General features: G+C 44.7%; 1 protein-coding gene across 1 annotated transcript in view; it reads left to right on the top strand.

Moving 5' to 3' along the window:
* The first annotated feature begins 142 nt into the window (after positions 1-142).
* The window catches only part of LOC131258724 (hemicentin-1), a 94,049-nt gene continuing 69,467 nt past the window's right edge, over positions 143-24,724 (top strand). Inside the window, exon 1 of the mRNA XM_058260100.1 lies at positions 143-184. The gene's annotated coding sequence lies outside the window, so the exon portion shown is untranslated. The remainder of the gene's footprint in view (positions 185-24,724) is intronic.

Raw genomic sequence — 24,724 nt, forward strand, 5'->3', positions numbered from 1 at the left:
AGGAACTTTATGTTTTCGTAGAGATGCGGTTAGGAGTGCAAATGTGAGTGAGCAAAATAGCTCCACAAGCAGTTAATGTGAAGAAAAACTAAAACAGCCTCTACAATGGAGCCAACAATGTTGCTGCAGCTCGGTGGATTGTTGCTGCTATTCTTAGTGCAGCGTACTTCGAGCGTTAAAGATGGTAAGTAGAAATTCTACAAAATACAAAATAATATTAAATAACTTAGAACTCAAGGAAACGCAAAAAATTGCATAATGTAACTTCCAACTGAAGGTTCCCGCATTTTCAGTTATTTCTTGAACAAAACACCATGCGCCTCCATCGCCCAGCGTGCACTATGGTGGTCCGCCGTGTGGTGTGAACATGGTGAGTGGGAAAAAATACTTTACAATTGTCAGACATTAAAATGCTGATAGAGTTGGGAAATGGGTGCCAAGAGTGCACTCGTAAATTCTTTGCCCGGCTCCCCTCGTGCCTTGCGCACCAACACAGTGAACAGCAACTGGGCGTCTCCATTTCGAATGAAGGAAGAAACAAAATATAACACCCCGCCTAGCCTGTGCGCTACCATTTCGAAACCATTTCTAACGCATGGCAATAAAACAGTATACATCTCTGTGTGGAGCCATAAACTAGCAGTCCCAAGAGCGGGTATAGGGGAGATTTGCCGGAAAATGGGGGTAAGAATAAAAAATTAAAAACATTACACCACGATGTAAAATATGATCGCGAACACGGCACACTGTTGCTTCAAGTTCGGATTTAAATTCAAGTACATATACAAAATCCCTTGTTTTTTTTACCAAAAAGTAGGATATAAATGTATCAAACGCAGATTTAAACCAAGAGAAAAAAAAATAACGGGATTGACACAGAACCAATAATATGTTTTAACATTTAATGCATCGCATATTGAATCAAATATCGTACCGGAAAACATAACCCATAACATAAGCCTAGTTCACAATCGCTTCTTTTGAACATTCAACCAAAATTCTTTTTTTTTCGATTAAAATATTAATTTATTTGGTCCTATGGCACAGCTCACAACTTTGATGACAAAATCGTTCGTTTGAAGAGCTTCAAAATTGGCAGCGAAACAAAGAATTTTATCCATAATGTTGGGTAAATGAAGAAGGCGGATCGTTGTGCAAATGGTTCGCGATTTGGACCATTGCTTCATTAATTTATGACCACGGTTGATGAACTTTTTCGTTCTTTTTCAAGAATCGAATCGAAAGAAAGCAGACCGTTCGCGGAGCGTACGAAACTCTACTCTATTCGTTCAATTGAAGGCAGTAATTTTACGGTCCCCCGGCGGCTGGTGTTGGTGTGTCTCCTCGACGACAAATGAAGCAAAAGATGTTACTTCATTTTACTTCCGCACCGAGTAGAATCGATCGAGCGAGTGAACGACCAAATGAAGTACCATCGAAAATACAGTCCACGGCTACATAAAAATGGTAACGATAACAATTTGGGCCGTGAGCTTTATTTCGATTATAGAGCATCGCTAGCCTGAACCTCACCCCGGGTGTTCTCGAAAGGGGGGTGGCTATGGACCGTGACCTATCATCGTGGTGACGTGATTTCAAGCGCGTCCGTAGAGCTCCATCCCGTGGAGGACGCCACGAGGCGGGAGAGAGGAGATTTGTAATGGCTGGTCGCTCGTTAAATCCGAACCAGCGAAACGTTTACGAGTGGCTTTGAGGGTGAGTGGGCCGCGCCTGATGGGCAGGGATGTCACAAATTTGGGAACATTTCGTGGTTTTTAGTGCTCAAAGGTTGAATAAATTTTAAAGTGAACAAATAAAAAACCCCACTCGACGAGCCAATGGTACATGATTTTTGAAAGCGTATGTCTCGATTTACGGTAACGTCAGTTCGAAATCGCCTGATGGAGCTTTTCTGCTTTGAGTATCATGCTCTCATGTAGTCACTTGCCATGTTGTTTACTTTTCGTGCATTGTACTTAAAATAAACAGCAAGCGACGAGTTTGCTTTGAAAATCATAGAAAAACATGCATTGAAAATATCTGTGAGGACATATGTAATATCAGTTAACTAAACTTATATATTCATATATTTTTCATGGAACTTCAGATAAACTACTTTATTAAAATCAAATAAATAATAATACATAATAACAAATAACAATTTCTCAATTAAATAATTACAGAACTTTAGAATTGTTATAAAACGCACGGTTTCATTATGTTTTTCGAAGCATCCCTTCGACAAAATGTTATTCGAAGCATTGCAAGAAATGCAACTTGTAAAAATTAATCCTGAAGTATATTTTAAAAATCCGTATTTTAATTACACGCAATTAAATGCAGCAAATTGATGCCTCATTAACCATAAAACTAACTGAATCATGTGACATAATTTTAACAAAATTCTTACATAATTTGTTTAGATTTTATCTGCCTCAAAATTAGTGTGATTCGATGACTAGGTTTATCAACATTGTGAAATTTTCAGAACATACCAGCAACGCAACTGGATCGAATAGTCGTATCTAAATATGGTTCTTGCCAACTGGTTATGTTTTACTAGAAATGCTGGTAATTTATCCTGGTTTTCACCTTGACAGATACAACGAAGATCTGCTTCGAATTCGTTCAGCTCGATTGTTTGGCATAAATAAGGCTAGAGATTTTTCGTCAAACCAACAATGAAAGCTGTTGATTTTCAATTAGATTTCGCTTTCCTTCTGAACTAGAACAATACTTTTTCAGCTGAGTTAGTATGCTAGCAGTACACTATGACTGTCCAAGAAATAAGAGTTTATTCAGCTAGCATTTATGTGATTGGCTTTTATTTATCTAGATTTCGAACGACACGCCTCAGCAGCATCTCATATCGATCCGGTTGTCCATCCTTATCCGGACACGGACAGGGCCGTTCGTACCGATCGCCTGGAGGCTCCCACTCCGACTTCTTTCCAGCATAAGCCTCATCCAGTACTCCATATCTTCAGGGGACATCCGATGGGCTGCGCTGGAATCGGCTTCTCACACATGCATGTTTTATCATAAATCAATTTATCTGTATGAAAAGTTTTAATCTCATAATCCGATGATGGATGGAGTAAGTCATGCTGGGCAGTCGTTGCAAAAGCGGCATCCACTGCAGGCTCTCGATGGGTGGAAGAATATTGATGAATTTCCAACCGAGCTAAGTGGTTTCCGCTGCACTCTGTTTATGTCATCCATTGTTGCATGTGTGCGTTATCCCGGTGCAGGGATGTGCGTTGAGGCGGGTAGCGATGTGACGTGCAAACGTACACTGAACGAACGGAACCGTGGCAAAGTGTGGAAACGATTTTCCAATTCTACGTCTCAACAATGCCCGGCTCGTGCATCTGAGCCCCGAATGAGCTATCTTTCTTACCGATTTTCCCGCCTTCCACTGCTCATGGGTTCATGTCGCTCAACCCGTAGCCAAGTGGAAGATGTTGTCCGGGGCAACAAAGAGCTGACCGGATGGAACGAGTTTGCTGACACTCAGCTCCTTGCTGGGTGGAATTTACGACTTCCTTCCAAACCCGTGGTAGCTCTAGCTCCAATTCCGAGCCATTTTGAGATTCCAACAAACTACTCTGGGGCTTCGAGAGAGTGTCAAATTCATTTAAAATAGATGACAGCATAATATTCCACTTTGATATTTGATAACCCTGTTTACTGTTCCAGCCATTTTTCTCCAGAGCAATACAATATATTGGGTTACAAAGCGAGCGAGAGAGAGAACGAGAGCAGCAGAAGTGAGCTGAGGTGGTTCTAATGATTAAGGCTGGCGTGTTTTACCACCACAGCTGTAGGGTTTTCGGGAAAACTATTTCCCATCCAGCTCGGGACCGATTGGAGAACTGTCATGGCGCAAAACTTTCCCACAAGTGCCCTGTACTTGTCCACCATCGATGAGGGATATATCCTATGGCGAGCCAGGCTATCGAAAGCCTTTGCCGTAATCCTGGAACAAGGATGATCCTATTTACCATCGATGCATCTCGTGGTGAACTAGTGCTTGAGTGCATTATGATGTCATCCATATAAGCTACGACCGGTACCGTGCGAGATGCTACAGTGCTTCGATTTATCTTCTTCTCGTTGAAGCGAAGCGCAGCACCATAAGACAATAGATCCAATTTCCTCGCACCGCAGAGTCACCGGAGGAATGGATGGGGCACTGTTCACACGAATGTTGGCACTGCCTGTGTCGATCGAACTGATAGGCGGTCAATGCAATCCCCTGCCGTCACCTTCTCTACCCCGTTCAGAAGGTATGTCTTTGGATACCGGGAGCTTCCACGCTCTACCATGGGTAAAGGATGGTTAGGTAAGAGGTTGGAAAATTATTTTCTCACTCAATCTCACTTCAGCGGGAACACCGAGAGCACTGGGTTACAAAAGAGCGCCTCGGGAAAACGTTCCTTCAGAGTTGGTGGACTCGGTACACCGTCCTTCGTTGGAGAAGTTCGCCATCAAAATTCTTAGCAAAATCGACCAATAACCAACCCGGCTGCAGTTAAGTGGGATCATAATGAATAATTGCACGGACGGTGAGAAGCAGCAGATGCGATGATCTTGACGGCGATGGTGTCGACGAATATCGCTACACCCGCATGCTGGCAGAGGCTATTATGACTGCTTCCCTTAGGTCGCTTTGTGTAACCTGCACGGTGTAATGCTTTGGTGTATATGCCCGTGCTCTGTCTCTTTCCCCACAGCTCGATTGGTTTTTGCTCGAAACGAACGAATCGCTTCACAACCGGTGAGCTGTAGGTACTCGACCCCGTGCTATCATACGGCCAATTTATTCCCGTAGCGGCGCATATTGATTGCACGAATTCATTTACGTTCAATTTGCATCCCTTTGTCGTGACTCATCCATCGCCGCATTCCCGGGGCACGGCGGGTGGTCGCTCGGTAGTTCGTGATTCCATCGAAACAGCACGGAACTAGAACAGCTAGCACCAGGGCGTCAAATTCGAACCAAAAGAAGTTGTTTCTTGCTCGTGAGCTCGTAAGTCGCACACGGCATTGTCCTATTGTGCTACAGACCTGCATGAACGAAGCCAATTGTCTGTTCTCGGATGGTGGAACTTCAACACCTTTGTATGAGATTCCTTAACCCAACGCCCAACGATGGATGGAAAGGTGGTTGGGTCGAGATTCACGAAAATTTCTCTCACGAAGCATGGCGCGTCGAACAAAGCGTTCGAAGGTGAGGAATGGCGAGTAATTAATGGAGATGTGATTCATTGCTTTACCACACTTTCATGTATCGCACTGAATGAGGGCCGAAGCGTAAAAATTCCATTCGGTGGAATTCTCTTCTGCGGAAGGAAGAATGGAAACAAAGGCACAATTTGATATGGAAACGGATCGTTCTTAAACAACATTGGATGGCTAGAAAATAGGATCCTTTGATATTTGATTCTTCTAACCGTGGATCCTGTTTAGTTTCTGTAATCAAATGATAAAACATAATATAGGATCTTGAACCACTGTAAACTGCGCAATGTTTGTAAATTCACGCCAGAAATTATATGAAGTAGAAATTTATTTATAATAAATATTAAGAGACATTAGTAAAAACCTTACTTCCTAAAGAAACGACAGGATGACTACATCCAAGAAGCACTAGTCGAAATCCAGTTCTGGGGATTATTTTCTATTTCATGATATTTAGTTGTTGATAGAGGTTTAATTTAAAAGTTAAAATTGTGGCATAGTTTAAATCGTTGATTCTACCATGCGGTGTTCACCTTTTGGTTTAACCTTTGCCGAATACACCTTGACATATGGCGCTGTCATTGGATAACAGTCTAATGATGACTTTCAATTAACATTACTGAAAATGTCGAATTTGATTCGATTGATTATTGGTTTAAGAAAAAACCTACAGAAGTTTGTGAGTATTCTTTAGTTTGAGCAACACAGATAAAGATTTTGTGCATTTTGATGAAGTGTGTTTTTGCCAAGAAGTGTAGCGATTGTACTTGCTTATTTTATTTGTGTTGATAGATTTGAGTTTCAAATGTAAAATTTAGATGACATTATTGAACAACAAAAACCAAACAGATCTTCTACAACATCTGCAGTGCTTAAACATAATGGATTGGAAGTTTCAGAAGCGACGGTTCGGTAGTGGTCCAGTTTTTAGTGTACTTTAAATTATCAAAGGATAGAAAAGTGAAAAAAAAAACAATCAACTCACAACTCCCACGTCCAACGTGACCAGCGCATAACATTTCTCCTCCTTCAGAACTACATTCAACCTCAACCGAGCCACGATTTAACCCGGGTGACATAAAAACCGACCGAAATGGCGCAGTTAAGGCAACAACAATCAACTAAAAAGCTTTCAAGGCCTACAACGGGCTAAAAACAGCATGTCGATGGATAAATTTAAAGCCTTCGTGCCGATGCCGCAGCACTAGGGCTGAAGCTCTGAGCAGGAGCGGTGTATGGCTGCAAGTTTTCGATGCTGATTACGCTTAGCTTCAACTCACATCGTACCAAGGTTTGCGGTGTACTGCTCCGCCCGTCAGAGACGTCACCGAGGTTCGCCTCGGCATCCGATTTAGTTGCAAACGTCCCGGGAGAAAGCGGCGCTTGCCGTGTTTTACGACCGTCGGCAGTAATAAAATGTGCACACGGCCGAAAAAGGGGTGAGTTGTAAAGCGCATTATTAGCGCTTGTCAATCTTGGAAAATGTTTTCCCCCCCGTGCGCGGTGGAAGTTACGGACCACTGGCAAGCGAAACGGAAAGATTCGGTGAAAGTTATACGGTTTGTTTGTTTAGCTTTTCCCTTTGCTCGGGCTGACGAGGGCCGAGTTCCGAGTGGAAACTTTTGCTCTTCTCACTCCGTTCCGTGTCTACCCGCGTGACACGTGATTTAGTGTTGAGCTTAATGAACGCCAACGAAGAAACTTTTCCCCGCCCGATTCCACGGATCCCTAGGAGTCCGCAGACAACTTCGGGTGTTAATCATTCATTCGTCTGGGATGCGGAATCGGGTGGTTTTGCGCCGAAGTAATTTTCATGCCGACAAAGAGGACCTGTTTGGTAATGCGGCTCAGTTTCACTGCAGAAAGAGAAACAAACTGCTTTCTTCACCCTTCAAAAGTCTCTTCCTAGTGTTCTCCACAATATAATCTCCAATTAGCTTCACTTTTGGGTTGGTTGATTTTTTTTCTCAACTATAACTAGATCACGAAACAAAACATGCGGCAAAATAAGCGTCGAAGATCGTGTTTGTTAGCCGGAGACAACTTAAACGGATGGTTTTCATTCGAGTTAGGAAATGTTGCCATTTTATTTTATCCATTTTCTTAAGCAAAACAAAATCATACAAGCTAAATTGAGATTGATGCATATGGGTAAGAACAAATTACAGGATGAAATTTAGAGCGAAAGCAATGCAAAGAAATGAAACATTAGTCAACAATTATTGTAGCTATTTCCTGTCTTTTCCTGCAGCATTCTACTGTTCATTTGAGCCTTCTACCTTTTGTAATTTTTTTTAGCATAATGTACTACGATTCTCATCTATCTGAAATGCAAAAACTCAATGACAATGAAAACAAACTGATGTATAAAAGGTATTTCATATAGTTTGACATAAGATCACAGTACAAATAGTAGCGCAGTTAGTCATGTAACTAACAGTATTGTGTAATTTATAAACGTAAAGAACACAATATTTAACATATTTATACTAATCATGATTGAAGCTCGACTTTTCGCTTTTCGGTGGTATGGCTTCTATAGTTATGGCATCGTTTTCCTATAGTGGTGGTAGTACAGAATACTTTGAAAAAAACTAAATATATTTTAAGTGTAACTTAGTTTTGAAGCATAAGAACCGCAAAATTACTCATAGACCTCTCATAAATCAAAGCACTTTGCAGTTATTTATAGCCTTAAGGAAATCATGGCGTACCTTATAAATTCTTTAGACCTGAGTGGACAATATTAATTTTAGAGCCTTAACTTATTAAGGAATGGGAAGGTTTAACTTTTGAACAGCAGAAGATCAAAGAACATTTCATAGATGAACAAATATCTTCATTGTATTTATTTCGTCGTAGCTTGAATTTTATTCCACTACAACCACTATTGACACTAGCACCACTATGAGACTACTTATCCTAAGCGCAAGAGCGCTATGGCACCTCCAACATTAGTGTAATTTAGTGTACATCATTCACGCAGTTCCTTCAATGTGGGTCGCTTTCCACCCGAGTCAAAAATAGACTTTAAAATTAACCCTTTGCGCAGCGAGGACAGAACGGAAAATAATTAATGGCTGATGCAAAATTGGTACCCGGAAACTCGACAAATACCGATAAAAGTGGAGTTGGCTCTAATGATTAAATTAGCCACATTCCTGTTCGGAGCGAGTCCCGCTAAGTCAGCCAAGAGACGATATCCATTTTCCTACCGTTGGTACGAAACCGCAAGCAATTAGGGCTGCACGATTGCGGCGCAAACTTAGTCAACCAAGTCTCCCGCCCAATGGCCTCGTCCGTGGGTGGCCCGTACGAGATCATTCATCTTTGCCCCGACGCCGAGCCGCGCTGGGATCTCAGGTCCGCTGTAATCCATCACGCGGGACCGGTGCGTACGGTGACACAAACCCCGAGGCCCGGGGGCCCGGGGCCGGGGGCCATGTCAAATGCTGCGTTGACGGATACCCGATCTAGCCCACGCAAGAGCGCGCGGGTCCGCCGTCCCATCGGCGAACCTCATTACGTTAATTACACCCGAAGACGGGTCCGGTACGCTGGACACGGGGTCCCGTTGAAATGTTCATCACCATCAATCATATTCCGCAATTCTGTCACAAGCTCCAACGCTCGTCGCCCGAGCACGGGGCGGTGCGCTGATCCCGGGCGGACATCTCGTGACACACTGCGAACCCCACGAAGTGTCCCGCAGGTGGTTTGCCCAGCCGCTTGTTGCTTCAACCGCGGGCAAACGAACTCGGAGCTAAACTTTGACGAGGAAAAAAGTAACGAAAATACCTAGCGAAACGAAATCCCCTACGGTCGCGAGACATGGTTCCGGCACGACCTTCGTCAAAAGTCACCCGACATTATCATGTCGGTTTTGAGATCGAAATGATAGAGGTCCATCCATTCCGGGGTCGAAGAACGACCGGCGATGCCTGGGATGCTCCGAAATGGTTGTTCCTTTCGGTGGCGTTCCGTTTCGGTGCCCCACGACGATCGCCTTTGTACAGCCGGAAAATTGGACACCTTGTCGCCGCTTGCCGATGGGGAAAAGTATAGCCCCAGCTCTCAGGGTCCCACGGGGAGTTTAAAATCCCTCGTCCCAAGGTGACGTTCGTTCAACGCTCGGTTTTACGGTCTCATTTTATTGGGCGCCAGGAAAAATAAAAACCATCCAAATGCGACACGACAAGAAAAACGTACCGACCTCCGGATGTCCACCCTGGGTTTCGGTTTCGGGTGGCTTCAAGTAGCCGGAAGCAGTCCAAAACAACCCCCGTTATCACCGGCTCGGGGACATTAGGGAGCGGAACGGAAATTTATGCTCCCCTTCCGTCATCCTCGCCGTTATCCCTCTTTGCCATGCTGCAACGGTGGGAGGAAAAATTTGAAAAATCTACCCAACCGAATTGGTTGTACCTTTTTTTTTAACGAGCAGCCCCGGCACCTTTTGCTGCCAGTGGGAGCGGGACACGTTCTATCGGGCTGCTGCCCGGGGGCGGGCACACAATTATACAGCATAATAAACTAAACAATACTATGCAAATTTCTACAAATTCAATTAAAACAACGGCTTCATAATGCATGCGGCAACGGAACGGAACCGAGACGCTGCTGCCTTTGGGGGAAGTGTCTTATATTGTATGCAGGGGCGATTTAAACGGACCGGAAAGACGGATCGGGTTGGGAAGGAGAGGCAAGGGAGGGGTGCCTTCACCCTCGCGCCCTTCGGCTCAACGTCAGTTTTCGTGAAGTTTTGCGAACCAACCCCGTTTAGGATTCCCCATGTTAGCCCTTTGCGTGTTGGTGTTAGCACGAGGGCTCCAAGTGGGAACACTTCGAAAATAACCGAGCGAGAACCCGAACAGAACGAAGCGTGAAAGGCGAGAAAGTGCTTGATCTGGAGCGCGGGAATAAAAGAGAGCGATAGATTAAAATATTTTAGCATAACATTTGAATACACAAACCTTTCTCACCGTCGAACATGAACACTCCCAGGCAAACACTCCCAGACCCACTGAGCGGCGTCCTCGGTTCGGAGCAGCTTCCTAAATTTCCTTCGGACAAAGATGGGATCGAGAAAGTGCAGCAAGGTTGCCCCGAGTGTTGACTGGAGAGGTGGATGGTTTTTGGCAAGGACCTTGCTGCAGGGCAAGGCGCCGTGTGAGAACATATAGTCGCACGACGCCCGAGGTCTCAGGTTTGCATATGACCGAAGGAAATGACGTTCAGGCTACTGTAGCAGTTGCCTCTGTAGTGGTCGGTAGTGAAAAAGAGACCGAAACACCCGGACGAATCTTCCTCTTTCGGCATCGAGGACGACTCTTTTCGAGCCGCAAAAGGAGGGTCATGAAAAGCCGCACGGTTGGGCAGAGTGCTTCCGAAAATAATAATAATGTACTCGTATTCGGGGCGGAAAATGCCCACCAACCCACCCCCTCTCCCGTGAGTCCCTGGTTGGCCCAGTTTCGACCACCGCCAGGAGGCTTTGGGACCATCCGTCCGTCTGGAGAGCACTCGTAGAGTTTCGGTTTCGGTGCAGCGCAAAAGGACCCGTCCCAGAGTCGGCTGACCGGTGGAAACCGATCCCGGTGCCAGTGCACACGAGCAGCTCTCGGTCTTTGTTTGTGGCCGTCCACCGCCGGAAGACACAGTAGCAACCAATCCTGTCAACTTCCTGACAATTTCCCATTTCCGGCGGTCGGCTCCGTTGGAGGAGCCACGGCGCGGCGCAGAGCTGGCGAACGGGGCGTGTTAATAAGGGAGCTTCAGCTGTATGCTTCCGAGTCCGTATGCACCCCCAAAGCACCGTTTGGAGTGTGCTGCGTTATGGGAGCAATAGTTTAGTTTCAATTTCCATAACATCGAAACGGGCACGGTCGAGAGGCATTTCCTATTGGCCAGCATCTTACTCGCATGTGAAGGAACAACGATGCAGAGGATGGGGTGTGTAGCGACTTCGAGTCAGGATCGTTATGTGAAGTCTTCTTCATCTCCATTGCCTGGAGGGATTGATACTGAGAATGATTCATTTTATCAGAGAAATTCTCGGAATTGAGAGGTCAAACAAATATGAAGTTCGAACATAGGATTGGAGTTGTGGCATGTATGGCAAATAAGTCACAATATCTTCCATTATGTAAAACTCTTTGTACTACGACATTTCTTGACGATTATTGACCTACAAAAACAAATGTTGGAATCACTGATATTTATTCGTGAAACATTGCAACATCAAAATAAAACAAAACTAAAAGTATGAGAAAAACGGCAAAAATTTAAAAGAATGCTCATCGATAAAACGACATTTAATGTTGAGTATTGTTTTATAAAGTTCATTTATAAAAATAGATAATAAAACATTGAGCATTTATTTATTAATTAACTTTTGTTTTTTTGTGCTATTTTGTACTTTTGTAAAAAATATTTCCATGTTGTTGTCTGGTATATTGATTGTTGAAAACTAGAAATTTAAAGATTTCGAGTTGAAATGGCGTTTGATATTCTCAATATTCTAATAAAAGCTTAATTATATGCAGATGTTTCATAATTTTGTTCCTTTGAAAAATAAATCGTTTTAGATAACGAATAGAAATTTTGCATCTACACTGCATCTACATCAGAAGGAAAAGTGCTCGCATTGTTTACAGTTCTATGTATTTCATTCTTCAAAGAGACAAATAGAGGAATTTCATTTTTGTTTGAGTTTTAGTATCATGTAAACCTATTCATTTGTAAATTAAATTGACTTTCTTGTTTTGCATATGCCACCATTGTTCGATTGCAGGAATTTCACCACACGAAACACATTGGTCGGTTGCCTTTCATTAAAACCTTCCTCCCTTGGACATCGTCGGAATGCTCGTATCGGCAAGCATGATGTCCGTGACGTTACCAGGACGTTGTATGAAGATACCAACCGTTAAGTGTTTTCCTTCTCATGCCCACCCGTTGGGCAAGGGCTTGGCCATGCTTCACCGCCCGCTGTTCGTAGATAGAAATGGAACGTATTCTATTCATCGTTACACAACTCAATGAACAATGGGAAAGTCGGGAAAAAACATCAAATATTACTGGAAAAATGTCTTGTTGGCTGGGAAATTAGTATTTGTAAGATACCGAGCTGCAATTAAATGGCACTGTAAACATGTGTCGCATTAATATTGAGCATGATCCGGTACACTTTTGAGCTGAAGCTTGTGGGTGAACACACGATGCACATGTCTTTGTTAACGAGCTGGTAGTATTCTAGCCGTTACAAACCGTAAGATGAACAGAATTTGTCGTGCAGGAACATCTCTGCAATGTTGTATGGTAAATAATGCATTAGGTTGAATGCAATACATGAAATAGAAAAGATTGTTTTGCTTTGCTATAAAATCGAGACAACTGTCTAACATTTCCCAGAAAACAGTTGATGTAATAATATTTTCAAAGTTGTTTAGTTACAGTTCATACATAAATGATTTTAATTTCCATCCGTAGAACTGGCTTTTTCAGAATTTTATACGAATATACGAATTTATATCGGCATAACTCCCAACATTCTAAACGAAAGAATTTATTTGATTAAGCATTTTATTATGCAATATTTGTAGTTGGTTCTAATTCCCAGGAAGAAGCAGAAAACCATTACTTTACCACATCGCAATGATCACTTCCGGAAGGGGCAGAATTTTACGAAGTGTAAATTCATGTTGTATGATAAGAACCATTGTTGGCATAGTTACTCCACTCTTCCCATCGTTTCCCTCCCTTCACTCAAGCTCTCTTGATGGCTTTTAATCATGGTTGGGTGGCGATGATTCATCAGCTCATTCGCCCGCAGTTTCCATGGCGGTGCTACAGGCAGCCTACACACTGCGTGCGGAACATTTAATAACACAAAGAAAATCCCAGCCTCCACCACCACTCTCACACACCCGCAGGACAGTCTTTGCTACAGTTTAAGAAGATTAAATCAAACGGAAGAAAACAGAATAAACAGTGAGGAGCTTTTGTCGTCGTTCCCGTCGAAGCAGCGATGGGAAAACACCTTTCTTGAAAGGAGCGCAGATGAGCATGCGATAATGCGTTGACAACCTACCGGCCGCTTTTTGCATTTTCTCCCGGGCAACTGGCTGGACCCGACTGGACGGGACCATTTTCGACTCGAGCGGATTTATTTCTTGGTGAGAGAGCGCGCGCCCGGTCGGGTAACCTTCGATGCCCTTCCAGTTGGCGTTTCAAACGAAATACAAGACTGATAACATTGAGTTTGGTGCGCGGAAAAGTCAATTGGGGAAATTTTCATTCCTTATTACACAAAGACCATACCGTGGACCGAACACAGCGTTCAGACCGATAACGGTTTGCATGGTTGAAATCCGGTGTTTCGTCCCACTATCCACCACGCCCGTAGGAAAACAAACAAACCGCACTGGCACCGCTTTGCACCGTTGCTTCCAGCGGGCGGAAGGTTTGCTTTCCCATTCGAAGGGGAAAGGAAAGAAACTTCAGAAACACGGCCGCATTCTTGTCAGCGTTCCCTGGAAGCGGCTGCCAGCAACGGACGAATCCCACGCCGAGCCAAGCGAGGTAACATTATACACATCGATGGTCTTTACTTTGTTCTTCCATTATGCTGCTCTTTCGAGGCAACCGACCGTGCCGCCAGGACAATCTTTTGCACCGCCGTCCACAGTTTGTTTTCCGCTCGAACGAGACAAGAAAGAGGCGGGGGGGGGGGGAGGGGGCGAGTGGTGCGTGGATTGAGGTTTTGGTGAGGAAAAAGGCACGAAAGTTCTCGCAAGACGTTGACTACGCTGACGATGGCTGAAAAGCTGAGCCTTGCCGTTGGGAGCATTTATGATAAACCCGGCGAGATGGAGGCGCTCCGGGTTTGATGGAGGCGCCCGGTGGCTGGTGGCGCAAACGGCGGGAATCGACCCTGTGGCAGCGGATCAAATGGGTTTTTTTTTGGGATGCACTGTCGAGGGTGGAGGGGCTGGCAGCAGCGTGATGGATGTGGCGGGAGAGAATGAAGAGATGAAAATGCGTCGCCATTAACTGGCGGAAGACAAGAAAAAGCGTCGAGCATATTTTCGGTGGGAAATTGGGTCTCAAGTTTCGTGCCCAGCTCGGATGGGCCGAAGGCGTAGCAGAAATTATCAAAGATAGAATAACAAGAATGAGGCGAGAGGGAGGAAGCGAAACGGAAAACCAGGCATAAAGTCCAAATGAGGACGAAAACCAGAAATAGCAGCGCAACGGACTGCAGAGTGAAAAAGAAGGAAAGAATGCTTCAAGCGGAGTTGAACGACTTTGAAGTAGAAAGCCGGAGGTGAGGCGGGTTGTCATTGGAAGTATTCGGCGGACGGAATGCTTTCCATTCAGCTGCGCCTGAAAGGACCACAAATGAGATCAGATGAAAGCCAGAAGTTTCGGCTGGCAGTGAGCGGCAGACCGTCAGCATCAGCGATGAAATCGATCGATTGAACTACTTTACGCAGCGAAAACCGACGCTTTTCGCTGGCGACGACCGACGTGGAGAGAGGCAGTCGCAAGTGGAGTACATCAATCAAGTGGAAGAGTGGAGCGGTTTGAAGGTGCCGCGGGACGGCACTTGCCGTACACTCGTCAAACATTATGGAGTGAAACGTTTAATTTGAAGCATGTTTTGGCTACGGCCAACCTTCGCGCCATTGCGCCTTTCCACATTGTTCGTAAACATGGTGCGCAAACTTTTCAATACGCCACCACGATCAAAGGCAAGGTATGGAGCGAAACCTCCATCGAGGCTGAAGCTGATAGCTGAAGCGGGAATGAAGTTCGACCAAGTTATGACGAGGGTCGATCGATAGCAGGGAAAATCTGATGACGTAGAAACAATTCTATTTTTCAATATTATCAATTGGCGGAATTGAGTTGAAGGAATGGCATTGTTGTTGCTATTTTTGTAACGAAAATGACGTCAGAATAATATAAAGAATAGAGGTTTTAGGGATTTGGTGATACAGAGAACTTGAAAACACTATACGACTCAAATTTCCTTTAAACTTTCATTAAAATATCAAACATAAGAAGTAGAAACAGAAGAAAAGTGTAATCATTTAAAACAGAAATAAAAAATAAGATTACGATAAAAAATAACCTAAATAAAAAATTTATTAACACGTTAAGCGCTACGCCCAAATTGCACTGCTTTCCGTTCAGTCAGCTATTCGTGGAAACGCCGGCCTACCTAACGAGCTCTGTCGGTGCGAGCAGACCGACGCTGGCTTACGGGGAAGTACACTGTCGGCCCCATGGGGCCGACGTAGCGCTTAACGTGTTAAACATGCAAAGTTACAATACAAGATGAACTAGAAAAGTTACCCTTAATTGACTTTTTATTTTTCATGAATGAAAAGGTAGTTTTTGTACTCTATTTACCAATATTAAATTTAAAAAAGTTACTTAAATAAACCTTGCTGTAAAAAAGTAAAGTTAAATAAAATCTTATGAAAAATACAGATGTTCACTGAAAACATTAGTTATAGCTGTTGTGTTGATTTTATTTTTGCATACTTTAGCCCAATAAAATCCACCTCAAGTGGTCTTGTCTAACATTCACATCCACAGACTGTTTGACATTACCGGTGAGCGAGTATCAAGTACATTAACAAATACTTCTTCCAATCCGGTTAGCCAAAATGGATTAGCCCAGCGGGACGCTAAGCTGACGGTTCCAATGAAACAAATCGTTTCAGTCGTTTTGGTGCTATTACGCCGCCCGAGACCATTTCATTGCTTGTTTCAATTTACAGGACCGCAGCTGGGTCCGAAGGTTGTTGCTCAAATTGATGCATATCGACCTTTCAACCGAATGCCACTTCTAAGCTCGGGCGCATCATGGCCACCTGGGAGTGAAAGAAAAAAGCCCGTGAGGGGGAGGATTTCGCATGCCTGTTGGGCATTGTGAAATTCATCATAATTGGATTACTCTAATCGAGTTTAAATTAACGACTCGCTGCTATTCGGGGCACGCTGGAGTCAGATTTAATTATGAAGACGTGAGCAAAAACAGCAAAATGAAGCGAGCGGCAGAAAAAAAAGAAAGCGCTGCCTAAGCGCCGGCCCGACCCAGTAAGGATGAATTCGCTGAAGGAAGCCATATCTGCTGCCGGGTGGACAGTTGTCTGCAAAAATCGAGAAAATTGCTTTATAACGACCATCAACTTTTTAGCAAAACGAGCAGCGTTATAACGACCAAAGGAAAGCTCGGCGTGAGAGGAGCGCTGGGGGAGGTCAGGGCGTGGTGGCTGAGGGGGGGGGGGGGGGGGAGTGATTTTCTTTTTCCATTCCTGGTTTTTTTCTCAGCTAAATATGTATTTTTCAGGGCTCATTTCTTTGCAATCTCATGTCAGAGAAGCAATGTTTTTAACCGCCTCAATCTTTGTATACGGGTATTTAAAAATCAATGTCAAATTGATTCCGAACAAATATTTATTGAGAAGATAATTAATTGTCAAAAGATACTTTGTTTTTTCTAACATATATTATTTAAACAAAAATTATTTTAGCCATAATTTTTTATCGGAAAAATGTTTTCCTTCTAAAACAATTTAAAAACAAATATCCATTTTTAGTTGAATGATTCCAATTAAAATTAAAAAAAAAAACTGCTTATTGTGAAGTAAAATCCCAAGAGTTGAATGGGATTTATTGTTCGATGATTATTTTCTGTCAAAAAACTAAATGACTCCATCCCAAACACGTGCCTTCTTTGCACCATTACGTAAGTTCGACTCGTTCCAGAGTGCCTCCATGTGTCCTTCTCGATAACAAGCACTAACAGCATGTAGAACCACCCCCTGAAGTCTTACGGCATTACTCCGGCCAGCGTGTTGTGCCACTTTCCCGTACAACAGGACACCGGAGAAAAAAAGTTCCTAAAAAGTGTGTGTATATCCCCATTGAGAAACAAGTGTGTACACATGTAGGCAACGGAAAATCGGCACGGGGAACCTTTGTCGCGTACACTCCGGCTCTGTTCGAGCATCGCGCGTACACGATGTTCTTTTTATGCGCCCGGCGAAATCAAGCTGCCAATAAATTTGGTAGTCTTTTCGATAATGTTCAAGTACGTTATTTATGAGTTTTATTAGAATGGAACCGGCATTACTGGCTGGTAGGGTCGGGGTCCAGCGCGGGGAGGCTGTGACAAACGGGGGAACGAGTGATCGGTCCCCGCGGAGCACAGGTCGATCGAAAAGTCATTTTGTGAACTAACTGTCGATGAGGGCTGGCGAAGGTTGGGTTGGGGGAGGTGGGGGTGGAAAAAATAACCACGATTGCGTGTGCATGGAAGGGAAATTAATTTATGTCTATTTTTACACATACTCATCACACATGAACGCCCAGCAAGGGGTAGAATGTATGTTTTATATATATTTTCCGTTTGCATGAAATGTCTTTCAGGTTTTACCGAAACCGGTTCTTCACAGCTCGGGCATGGAATCTCTCGTTTTCTCTTTCGCGTCAGAGATATACATTCACGAAAAGTAATGATTTATGGTACAACGTGCCATTACAGGGCTGAACTCGCATCGGCTCATGTGGTGGTTGTTTTCAGTTTCGTGAAATATGTTTTCCCCGGTATTAGCGTGTCGCAACGGAAAAGACATTATCTGAGACTGAGGTGCTTGAGGAAAGCTTAATTTTCCCCGTTGCAGCGGGGTGTGGTTTTCTTGTTTATTTTGTTTTTTTTATTGGCGTGGAAATTAAATAAAACGAACCTCTAACAATGTGATAAAGAGTGTCATAAAAATGCCTTTATTGTATCCCTGGCTGTAGTTATTGCATCGAGTATTAAGCAATTGGAAATGGAGTTTGTCTCACCACTCGGTTACCATGTCAACTGGGATGGATGGTTTGCCATCAGTAAAATATGTTTATTGAATAGTTTCATTTAAAACTAGTTAGTGAAGGGATTGGTGAGGGAAACCATCCGATTAAAGAAGATGTTTTGAACCTCGCTGGATCTCGGAATTCCCACGGAAAAAGTTGTCAACAAAATTCCAATTCCAACACCGTCCCAGTGCGTCGTAAATGCTCGACCGTAGCTTAGCGACCGAGCATTGCGTTGCTCTGGCTGGTTCCAATAATCGACAGATGGTTCTATACTTTTTTCCCCGTTCCTTTCGGGAGACAGTGAAGGGTGTTCCGGGGGGGGTTGGTGATGTTCGCTTTTCTCGCTCGCCGGAGCAAATACAATTTATACCGCATCCAACGGGATGTGCAACGGCAAGACCGGGCGAAGGTTTCCGGTTTGAAATCGAATTTCCAATTTCCACCCCCTTCCTCCCTCTACGCCGTTGGTGTTGGATAGTCCACGGTTGGTGGAGTTCTTCACGAAGAAAGCCAAAGTCAAGCATTGACATAGATTGGGCTCGATGCTGGGCGAGTGAAGAAAGGGCAAAGTACGAACGGAAAACTGAACCCCGATGGTATCGGTGAGGGTAGAAATGTAAGAAATGTTTTTTTTTTCCACCAGGCGCACCGGGAAAGCATATAAAAATAATCTCCTTCCATTCGGCGCGACATCGTGGCCCGAGGGGTTGTTTAGCGTGACCAGTAACAACCGAAGCACAAAAAGAAGAACGTCCAGACACGGAGTGAGTTTTATTTCGTTACGAAACGGAAGCGTTCTGACCCCGACGCGAAATCGCCGCTCGACTTCGGTGCACTTTGAGTGGCCCTTCACGGCGTCTTCCGCATGACGGAACCACATCCGTGCGCTCGAGAACTTCCGGTATTCCGGTCCAGTGGTGGCGAACTTCCATCCTCCTGGGTTTGCTCTCCCTTTAGCTCTCGGACGGCGTTCAGGTTCATTGCTGAAAATGGTCGCTTGTTAGCACGCGCAAAAGAACGCCGATGTAATTGAATCAAATTTGATAACGTCGCTCGCTCGCACGATGCGACGCTAAACCTGGCACGCTCGGTCAAGAGGTACCCAGGATTCCGGCGATTCCTTTTACGCAGCATATTTTGTCGATGTCAAATCCGACGAGCGACCTGCCTATTGTGCCTATCCCCATCAACACGTGGTTGAGCGCAAACATGGGCGCTCCAAACACGAGCCGACTGGATTTCGGTTGTGTGTTGATTTATGGGATCCGCTGTTAAATTGAATTTACTTCTGCTCACTTACACGCCGCTCGGACGCTCGAGCTCGACGCTGGAGTGGCACCGGGCGAGCCCCAAGAGCCGACGGTAAATGGTGTGTAATGACCTCCATCTTCCAACCCACAAGGCAAACAAGGGTGGGTGGGAAATTGGCAGTTGGGTGAAAATACAATATTGTGCCAGCCGCCCGTGCAGGTCGTGCCCGTTTAAGACATCTCCTTTTGTGAGCGTGTTGGAAAATTCCAAGCCACGCTGATAAAAATCATAAACGAGGGATATGTTGGCCCCCCACCAGCGCCAACCCGCACCCCTAGCCCTCGACCGTTGATGGCGTGTGGTGGAAAATGTGGCCCACTCCACTCGAAACACTCCAGCACAACCCACAAACCTAATCGGATAGGAAATGTGATAGCAATCAACAAGCATAAAACTAATAAAAATCATAAAGAAACATAATCCGTGCGATTTCGCTAGGGAGAGCGAGGAAAATTGAATTTTCTTACCGGCTCGTTTCGTCGCCGTTTGTTTGTGTGCGGTCGGCTTAAGCCGAGGTTAGCCATGGCTTCCACGCAATGCAGGAATTCGCACGACATGACGTCGGAATGCCAAAGGTTTTTCCTCCCGCCGCGGCCCTTGTTCGTTGTCCATCCTTCTCATTTCACCCCGCCGATGCGTTCCCCGCACAAATTCGTTGCCCTGCCTAATGTTCTGGCTTGTGATTCATTTGTACTTTGGCCTACCCGGACACACTCTGCTTTTCTCCTTGCCAACGACCATTAGTTACCCCGGGACGTTGTTAGGATCGATTTGTTGTAATTGATTTTCCTTTTTCGTTGCTTTGGCCGGTAACGTTTTGTTCATTTCTCACCGTACCAGGCTTTTAGATGTTTTTCTTTAACTTTTCTTTGCATTCTCCTACGTGCCTCAACGAGTGGTAACCATCTGTGTGGTTATCAGTTTTGTTAAGATTAATTACCAGATAACGTACCGTTCACTGATTTCAGTTGTTTCGTTTAACATGGCAGGGGTTTGTCCATGCCAATCGGAAACCTAGTTAAAGGACATGATTGTTGATTCGACACAGAGTGAACATCGTAAGCACGTAAAACGAACCAATGTTCTAATGAAAAAGATACGTTAGTAAGTAGATTTGTAACTTAGGAATTTAATTGAGTTTAATTGAAGCACGTCAACTTTTTTGTCCTTTTGCAAGAAAACAACATGGGCTGTAGTACTGTCGTGTTGCATTTTTCATTACCTCATTTAGTTAAAATCAACATTATTATTTCTCACTCAATTTTGTCAAAGTTTCATGTATTTTAAGTGAACATGTTTCTGATACGATAATGGTGTCTTCAGTTGGATTACTATTGTATCAATATATTTCTTATCTTATCTTTTTCTTTTGTTCTTATCAATTTAGTTTAATACAAGTAGGCTTCAATTCTTTTATTATATTGAATTAAACATGCTACGTTCAATATTTAAGATAGTTAACACATGCCCACAAAATTCAAAATACAAACTTGAAGATTTCGTAAATTGTACACTTGCTTTTTTACTTTATTTTTTTTTATTATTGTCCACTCATTCAGCTTGTATTGTTTTCAGCTGTTTTGTTGTTTCTTCAGCTGTTGTGATTTTATATGCATTTCAATAGTGCGTTTACCGTCTTTTTAACACTAACCTTTATCGATAGTATTGCTATGTATATAATAAATTACAAATTAAAAAGAATAGAAGCCAATGCCAGCAGTAACTACCTATAAACGTTTCAAAACACCTCAATTGAACGTAAAATCAACTTGAATACAATGTATGAATCAGGATTTATTCGACAACATCCTTATGAATCTCATCAAAATTATTTTGTTATATTATTAACCAAACATGCATTAAAGTTTTCAAAGCAAATCTTGTATGCTGAGCAATAATTCTACGAGAGCCGTCTGTTTTAGGTTTATAAACATTTTAAATAGACTCGAATGTATTTTACGAATTCATTACTCTAAAAGATTCTCTGATGAAAAATTAAGGACTTTATTGTTGGTGAAAGTGAAATGTATCATCCAACCGTTAGATACATTCTACATTTGACCAGCATCCACGTTGCCACATACTTGACATGTGTGTCTGCATATAAATCAAACATTAATGATCAGGTCAGATAACTTGCCCATATTCATGGACCAATTTCCTTCAATTTACTGTGCGAATAAACATACCGACGTACCGGCTGGTTTGGCGAAAGAAAAGTTCATCAACCTACACCGCACCGAGGGAGGCCGCCCCACCCCCCCGGGGGAGGGAAATGTATGCGTCCGGTGCAGGCTTGGCACATAATTTACCTCCCAAGTCCCGGCCCGAACATGCCGAAATCCTAACAAGCAGTCGAAGCAGCGAGCACAACGGAAAAACACGGCTGCCAAGAAAATTGGCAAACCTTCGTCGCCCGTCGAGGGACGCTCGTGCGGACGCGCTGCCCATTTGCTTCCGGCGGTGCGATAAACTCGGCCGAAAGTTAGGAAAATCCGTCCCGAGAAGTAACATTTTGCAACTTTCTGCCGTGCTTGACCCGTCGGACCCGTTGCTTTACGAGTTTGACCTTCCCGGAGCCGGCTACGGAGAAACAGGAGCGGGGTGCGGACGGGAAGGGAAAAAGAAACAAGATTTGCCATGACCACGATCTCCATCAAAGTTTAGTATTTTCCATTTTGCCGGCCCCAACTTTGGGATTGGCCGTCCGGTCCGGTGGCCACCCCAGAAGCCCGGAACGGTTCAACGGATGGCGCAAAGCTGCTTTTAACATATTTATGAGATGTGATGAACAATAAAAATCTCAAAAACAGAAGCGCTTTCTTTTTTTCCTTCCCCAACCGCTCGTTCCGATCCGTGATTAAGACCCGACCATAGTCGGTGGAGCTGTTCTGCGCTGCCAGGGCTTTCGATTCGAATCGGAACACGGTGCACTGTTTCATGCTGAGGATGGTTCCGTACTTTTTACGGCCCCAAGAAAATCGACATGCTTTTTTTCCTCCTTAGCTACAATTCGCTTTCGTTCGATGTAAAAGCCTTTCGGCATTAGCAACATCGTTGGCAATCGACCTCACTCGAGACGGGTGCACTTCGAGACATGGCTGGTGCATCCCTCAAGATGTCGACCACGCGCCCAAGTATGCTCGAGCCAACTTCTCGAGCGCATTGAGCAAGGACTAACTGCTCGGAAGGGTGGAAAACTTGCAGAAAATGCCATTGCAAGTGGAAATTACCTCGACCCTCGGCCAACCCTTGGCCGGGGGTTTGCTCTTGTCTTCGGGAAAAATCTCCCCGTCAGGCACGTCGGCCTCGGGGGCTATCGATTGCAACTGGCTCGTAAGGCCAAACGACGCCTCAACGGCGATTTACATCGGCAGCGCGTGACGTGGCGAAACGTGGCCCGCCCGATAGGCTCACCCTCCGTTCGATTGGCACTTTCCAGTGGCGCGACAGGGCTGTGGAAGTTGGGGAGCGAGGGAGTCCGGTCGGTCGTGACTTTGGCGAAACTGAAGCTCGAGCACGAACTAACTTTCCCGATCGAGCCCGACGGGATGGGAAGCAAGGCCAGCGATGGGATGAAATTATTCAAATATTTTATAGCTTTCTTCGTTTCACTTCTTTCTCGCCGCTTGCTCCCATTTTTACCACTCCGAGAGCAGCTCATCTTGCTTCCGGATTTCCCGGCTTCCCGGGGAACGTCCTGCTCGTTCGTTGCAATGGGCCGCCCAACTTTCGCGCCGACCTCGAGTGGCAACGGGACGGAGGGGTTGGATGCTCTCACATTAGCATATTTTTCTCACACGATCCTGGAGCGATGGGTGGGTTTTCTTTTTATTAGAAAACGGAAACCCAAAGGAAAACCGGAGAGGATCCGTGGGTTGGTGAAGTGGGTGCAATATTGGCAATGTTTCGGAATAGAACGGTTAAAGTGGCGCAGCGAGCGCGCCGAGGACGTCCCCGCGCGAATGCTGGAGAGGTGGAAAAATATGGCTGACTCCACTTCCTGCATTGGATTTTTCACCACCCATTGTGTTCCCTCCCCTTTTTGCACCCCCCCGCACTCGTTCGATCGTTTGGAATTTCGATATCCTTGGACGTGCGGATAGTTCGTATGCATACAGCGTTAATGCAAACATTTTGCGGTCAGTGTAGAGGAGAAAGGGAGGGAGGGGGGAAAGGGACCCGTTGGCTGCCGGGCTGTCTTTATTGGGGTGGCATATATATTTGCCATGGGCATGCTAAATTATGAAATTGCATTTTAAGATTGCACCCTCTCGTGCTTGCCAAATTGCGCGCGCGGGCTAAGGAGGACATAAAATTTAAACGATTTTCAAAAAAAACGAGCCTACGGGCAGCTGGGCGATTATGCTCGGATCAAATCACTCCAGTGTCGTTGAATGTATTTCTTCGTCGACGCAAAAATGGATATTGTTTGTTTTTTGTTTTCTTTTGAAGCTAAAAAGCCATTTCATGTCGACCACGAAATGGACTCTTATGCAAATAACAGCAAAAGGAAACGACAAAGATTGCTCCACCGCAGTGTTTACGTTATTGCCACATTATGTTCTTCATTATTATCATCATTCAGCAGTACATAAACCGGGCTCGTGGAAAACCGCGCAAGAAAGTATGTCACACAAAGCGTGGAGTCTAATTGAAATGCACCGTGGAACTCGATGTTTTGTGCCCGACACCGACAAAGCGCCAGAATGAAAACACTTCTCCGACATGGAGTTGTCCGCTCGGGAAAGTCGTGGAAAATGTAGAAAAAAAGCGCCGGCCGCTCGTTTCGAAAGTGTGTTGCACAAATAAAGACACCGAAAAGCTGGCCACAACGGGCGCAGCCAAAAATGGAATACAAACAATAAGAGCCAGCGCACTTTACAATCGCCGGAAAGCAGGTCGGGTTCGGGCGACCCGGGTGCCCGGTGGTTTCCGGGTGGTGAAAAACTGGACGGGCATACTGACACGGCGAAGTCTGGCTGCCGGAAAACGGTGCGAGCTCACCGAACCGGATGGATCGGAAAAAACAACACGGAGAAGGAGTGCAGGAAAGGCAGGAAGAGCATCGTACAGTCGGGGCGAGAAACGAGAACACAAAATGCGAAACAGAACGGACAAGCGCACTTATAAATTCTAATACTGTTCGGAATTATGTCCAACTCGGACCGGGTCAGTTCCCGTTGCGAGGGCTGGGCGGTGGAAAATATGTTTTAAAGATATTTTATGCCGCGCATAAAACGGGCAAACGTGCTTCCGGGGAGAACGGCGGCGGGGAGTCGGCCACCGG

This window comes from Anopheles coustani, chromosome 3, assembly GCF_943734705.1.
Source record: "Anopheles coustani chromosome 3, idAnoCousDA_361_x.2, whole genome shotgun sequence".
Lineage (NCBI taxonomy): Eukaryota > Metazoa > Arthropoda > Insecta > Diptera > Culicidae > Anopheles > Anopheles coustani.